This window comes from Onychostruthus taczanowskii, unplaced genomic scaffold (genome assembly GCF_017590055.1).
Source record: "Onychostruthus taczanowskii isolate IOZ18803 unplaced genomic scaffold, ASM1759005v1 scaffold163, whole genome shotgun sequence".
NCBI lineage: Eukaryota > Metazoa > Chordata > Aves > Passeriformes > Passeridae > Onychostruthus > Onychostruthus taczanowskii.
Genome location: NW_024498829.1, coordinates 636,843 through 643,345, shown reverse-complemented (window position 1 = coordinate 643,345; position 6,503 = coordinate 636,843).

Below are 6,503 nucleotides of genomic sequence, written 5' to 3'. Positions count from 1 at the left end.
ACTATCAATACACTTTCATGGCTGATATGCAGCAAGACTGAAATAATCACATAAATTCTACACATTTTGTATAATATGCTGAAATTGTTTTCATTTCCTGCCAGCGTGAGCAAGGGAGGGGAGGTGGAGGGAAAGGAGAGAGGGAATGCTGACTCAGGGCTGTTTTCTCAAGCAGTAGCACATGACTCTCTGAGGATTCACTTTGATATATTCCTGTGGAAGACAAGGTTGTTTATTGTTTCATTTGCGTATGGACTACTCTAGAAGCAAAGTATTAATAAATGACAACACAAAATCATAGCTAAGAAACTCTAAAGGAGTTATAATTTCTTTTCAGAATGCATGGCTGCGTGATGAATTTTTTATTCAGCCAGACTGTCTGTGATTTTACTGCATGTTATGGTCTTTGAAATGAGGAGATAAACAGTGACCTAAACAGCATTAAATCATCATAATTCTGCATCTGACCTGGCTGTGAAACAAGTGTGATATCTTGGCCTTAGTAAATTCTCTCACTGAGAATTACATTAAGTCATCTGGCCTCACCTTTTTTTGAAATCAGTTTTCCAGAAACTGGAAAAAAGTAATGAAATTATTAGCTTTGCAGAATCTTAACCACTTTTAAGAAAAATACCACCGTTTTCATTTATTTCAGCATTTAGGCTTTCTTCTAAAATTAGAGAAATTTGATTTGAAACAAATGGCTGTCATCTATGATGGATTATACCTTCTTTTCATTGTTCTTGTAAATTAAATGAGGCTGGCATGAAGTTCAAAGAAAAAGTTCATGTGGCAAGCTACAATTATGAGACTGGAGTCCATTAGAATATCTCTTTCTTTTCATATATACAGTACTGATTTTCACGTAATATATTTATGGAGAAGTCTACTTCAAAATCAGTGGCAGGACAGGACTTGCCATCTCTGTGGCAGCAGGAAAGAACACCAGTCTCTTTATATTTAAACTCAGATTCTGGTTCTGACTAGTAGACAAGAGGTTGCCAAAGCAGGTAAATGTAATACTACACATTAAGAATGTATAGCTCATTGATTCAAACAAATCTTTATTTTTCTACTACTTCCACAGCATGAATGGCTTTGCTAGTGGATATTATCAAATGAATATGGTCAAAATTAATGTTCTAAAGAAATGAAATTATCACTATGAAATGAAATATTCTTAGTGTAAATTTAGAAAAGGATATCCATAGCTGTCATTCAAAATGCATGCTTGTAACTAAATGGTTATTGAATTACAACAAAATTGTAATACTCCTTATACTGAATAATAATGAATCCCAAAGCAGTCTTGTTGAAATGAGTTGGGTGAGTTGGAGTAAGAGAAATATGATTAAGATCTCAAGTGTCATTAAGACTCCATGCAATCAAGGACAACAGAACACAGAACTCCCATCAGATGTCTTAAGGTTGATTTTTTTTTTTTTGTTTGTTTGTTTTTTGTTTTTTTTTTTTTTTTTTTGTTTCTCACAAGCTCATGCCAGTTTTCCACCATTTGCCTTTGTACCATCTTCATTTGCTGTTCTGAGCTCCATGTCTATTCTTTAGTATTATTTATTCTACAGGAACAGCTAGGTATATGCACCACTGCTATTTCGGTTTAGTGCTGCTGAGGATATTTGAGACTTGAATAAGTCTGTGTGCATGTGTGAGCACACGTGATGGAGACAAAAGGATGCCATAAAGATCTGGAAAATGTCTTCATTATTATCACTGAGATCTGTAAAATTCCTAAGAATTTCAACTTTACAAATAATGATAGAATTTAATTATAATTTAAAGGTCAAAAAGGCCCCTGGCTGGGGGTTGTCCTCTTCTCCCAGGCAACTAGTGACAGGACACAAGGAAATGGCCTCAAAATGCACTAGGGGACCTTCAGATTAGACATTGCAAAGAACTTTTTTAGTGAAAGAGTTGCCAAGCATTCAAACAGGCTGACTAGGGAGGCGGTGGAGTCACCACCCCTGGAAGTGCTCAAGAAACTATTGGACAAGGTACTTAGTACTATGGTTTAACTGACATTGACATTTAGTGTTTTGACAAAGGTTGGAATAGATGATCTTGAATGTCTTTTCCAACATGAATGATTTATTAATATAAATATAACAAAGGTATCTCTTTGACCATTACAGAAATGGTTCAGGTAGAAAAACTATAGTGAATTTTCTTGGTCCTACACAATCCAGGAGCATGTGCAGGTCCCTGAACACCAGAGAAACAAGGAAATTTATCGATAATTCTGATCATCCAGATGGCACAGATAAGCTTGGCCTTCAAGGTATGAGTAATGTCCTTGAAAAAAGATGGACAACATTATATATCACAAAGGGAAATCAAGATAAAAACTCATAACAGAGGAAACTTTTATGAATCTGCATATACAATGCTGAGTTAGAGGGATACAAAGGAAAAGGTTTTTAAATTATGGTGCAAAACAAGTGGCATGTCTTGTCCTTTTTAGTTGTAACAAAATACATTTCTTTACATAGTTGTCACAGCTACATTATAGATAGGTTTCCTCCTTATTCTTTTTACTACCAAAACAATACTGACAACCTGTTGGTCTAATGCTTAAATATTCATCTGAGGGAACTCTTTACCTCTTAGAGTAATGTTGCAAAGCACATCTGCTTTGGCTCTCAAGGGAAAGGCATGTCACCATGATCACAGTTATGTCCAATCCTACAGTACCTGCTTTTGTTGAAGAATCAAAAGAAGCTGCTGTCCAACAGAACAGTCTTGTACAGATTGCAGTAAAAGAAAATAAAACATGAAATTATGCAGGGCTAAACTGACTCCCATGCAAAGTCATATGCCTAAAATTCAAGGACCCACAACATGAGACAGGTTAGAAAACTGATATATTAAAAACTCTCCAGATAATAATTTTAACGTTTGCCTTAGGATTTGGGAGTTTAGGATTTTACTTCTTTCTGTTCTTCTTCATTATCCATACAGAATGTATAACTTACAAAAACACAGGTCATGAGTATCACATAGAAGATATATCTGGGATGTGGAAATTCTCAAAAGTCATGAACATGCTATGATCACAAACTTTGAATGTGATGGCTAATTAATTTCTCTGTTACTGAATTGATATAATGGTTCTAGCTGGAATAGAGTAAATCTTCTTCATAAGGGCCCACGTGGTGCTGTTTTGGCTTTGTGTCTAAACCAAGGTAACACACCAGTGTTTTGTCTATTGCTGAGCAGCCCTTGCACAGTGTCAAGGGGTATTTTTTTCATGCTCTGCATGCACAAGTGAGTAGGACAAGAGATAGTCAAGAAGCTGGGAGGGGATACAGCCAACAGCGGACAAAAAATGGCTAAAGGCATATTCCGTACCATTCAAAATGGTGAGGACGTGGATGCTTAGCTGCTGACTGAAGTCAATGAGCTAATATGATTGCATACTGAATTTTATTTTGGAAAGCAATGTGTACCTTATAAAAGACCTTTTTCTAAAAGATAACACAGGACTCAAGCAAGTAAATCAAATCACTTTGGGTTATATATGACTATCACTTTGGGTTATACTTAACAAAACTGAGTTTACAGTAAGGAGAAGTTTTGAGAATCTGGCTATAAACTGGTAGATTTACTAGGAAGAACAGCTTATGGTTTTTAGTAGAATCAGAAGTACATTAACACCACTGCTAACCAGAGACAGACTTACAAGTAAGGAGAAAATGATTGTTAGGAATGGGCTACAGACCTACTAAAATAAATGAAAACCTCAGACAGGATGTTCAAAGGACAAATAGAATTGGATCACAAAGAGAGAATGATAAAATAAGAGGGCTCTAATTTGTATATTAGGAAAAAAATTAGTTAGTTTAACTAAGATTTACCTTGGAAGGAAAACACAAACACTAATGATGTACTCATCTGCTATAGAAGAGAGGGACAAGATAAAAAAGACAGGCTGAGAAGAGAAGGATGATTAAAGGTGAAAAAGGCTAATAAATTTACATACTAAATTGATACTTTAGTTCTCAGTAGAAATTAAGATCATGAGGGTAATAACAGGGTATCTAATCAGGAATGAAAGGATGAATGGTATTTCCATTACCATATTCAAAGTAACAGCAAAGTTTGGGCTGCAGACTGTGTGAAAGAAATGAAGAAGGAGTCGGAGGGAAAATGGGACCAGCTAAAACACTAGAAAAATTAAACATGAAAATGAAAGTTTAGTAGCAGACATCTTTAATGGTTTTATCAGTTTGGAAATATGTGGTGGAAAGATAGAGAACCTGGCCTTGGACTAGAGATAGCATATCTAATTACAGAAAGTTTTTTGGGGATGAATTGGTGAAGTGATCTAGGTGGCTGCATTCCCATCAGTTTGGTCATTCCTACAGGAGCCCTTAGCATGTGTTTTCAAAGTCAAAGAAAAAAAGCTGTGAAGGCCAATGGAAAGAGAGCTAAACTGTAATGGGGTTTTCTTTAACAGAGGTGCATACTAGGTTAGACTGACACAATTTACATTAATCAAGATAACTTTCTTGTAAGATAAATGTCATGTTTCCAAGAACAAAGATTACGGTAAACCATTCAGTACTTTACCACATAGGAATTTACTGTTTAAGGAACTCAGGAAGGGTGTTAATATATTAACTGTAAGTTCGTAAATAAAAAACTAAGCAGAAAGCTAAAATGTACAAATACTTAAAAGGAAGTCCCCAAGATGCAACTATCATCAGTGACATTTCTTACCCATCAGTCTTAGGAACTGATACTGCACAGTGTTGTCATTAGTGAGAGAACAAGGTGTGTAAGATTCTAGCTGACTGTTAAGATACTGCTTAAGATTAACTACACAGAAAGCCTGACCTCTGACACCTCTAAGATAGAGCCATAGCAATGGATTTGCATAGTACAAGTATTGCACTATTTGTGACAAGCATTTTACTGTTGACAAAAGCATTTCTTTAAAAGATTTTTGTCAGCTAGAGGTGAAAGAGAAACAATATGAAACAGAATAAAATAGCCAACCAAAGGATGACAAGAACCTTGCCAGTGTGACACAGCAGTAGAAAGAGGAAAAAACAAGTCCTGCCTTCTACATTACGCAAGGCACCAGTATGAGCCAGGGTACAATATTTCACATAGTTCTAGTAATTTGTATTCACATAAATGTATCTTAAATTGAAATGGAAACAAAAAAGGGCTATTGGAATAATATGGATAATGAAGAATGCATGTTAAGGGAAGAATAGAAATCTGGAAAAGGACTATTTAAAATTTAAAAATGAATACATATATATGTAAACATGAGTGTAAAAGCTGGAATACTTGTAATCTTCTAATCACAAATGTTTTCTAAAAAAAACAGGGATGAAAAAAGAACTGTACTGGATCCAATAGGGGCTATAGAAACATGAAGAGGTCTGTATGACAGTATAGGGTGAATTTAGACATAGAGATGAGTCAGCCAAGTCAGTATCTTCCTAGTAAGTTCCTGACACAATGGTACCATTACTTTCTTAAAAGCTCTAGTGCTCAGGGCACTTGGGCACCATGCCAAGATAATGGTTAAACTACATCTGGACCCATATTGGCTCACTTTCAGTCAGTGTCAATACTTGTTGTGTACTTTCCTATTTCCAGAAGTGAGGTTAGGATAGTCAGAGAGAGCTTAGGTGCATCTATATGTGAGAGGGACATGCAAGAAATATAAAAGGGATCAACTTCGGTTGCAATGTCAATGCACATTTGTGTTCAACAACTGTATAGACACAGACTGAAAGTGCTTTAATCTGAGGTGCTTCAATTCACCACTAGATTTGAAAAGACTGTAAGCATATCAGTTTCATATCCTTTTCTATTTATCTTTGCTTTCATGACCATCTTTTCATCCTGGTTATAACAATCCTTCCTCAGCCCTCCAGGAACATTTGGAACACAAAAGATGCGCAGATTTTTTCTAGTCTGTCTCAGCTGTGTTCTCTCTGCCCACTTTGTGACCAGATAGTGCAAGAGGTCATAGATTTTCCAGTTCCATCTTTCAGTGGAGGAAGAAATAGGCATGTTTTATCCTATTCTTCATCCTGCCTTTGGGTTTGATAAATGTTGAAAGGATTCCTTCTGTGGCTGCTGCAGTGAAAAGTCACTGAAGACTTTTTTCTCATAGTACCTTGCTAAGTATTACAACTTGACTGTCTTTTGATTTACCTTTTTGCTATCCATTCTCCATGTTCTGTACAAATGTTTGTTCAAATTGTTTTTTTTAAATGTTTAAGACTTGTAAGTCAAGCTCTTCAGGCATATATTAGGATTAAAGCAAGTGAAAAAGCAAAAGAGGAGCCTGGAAAATTTTGCCTTTAGTTTCAGAGCCTCTGGACACAACACCAAGACAATTGTTGCTTTTCTCCTTTTTTAAATAAAAATAGTGTTGTTTAATCACTTGTCAAGAGGAATGGACAGTTTCAAATACAGCATTAGTACTGGGATATTTCCAGATCAAACTGCAAAAGATGGTG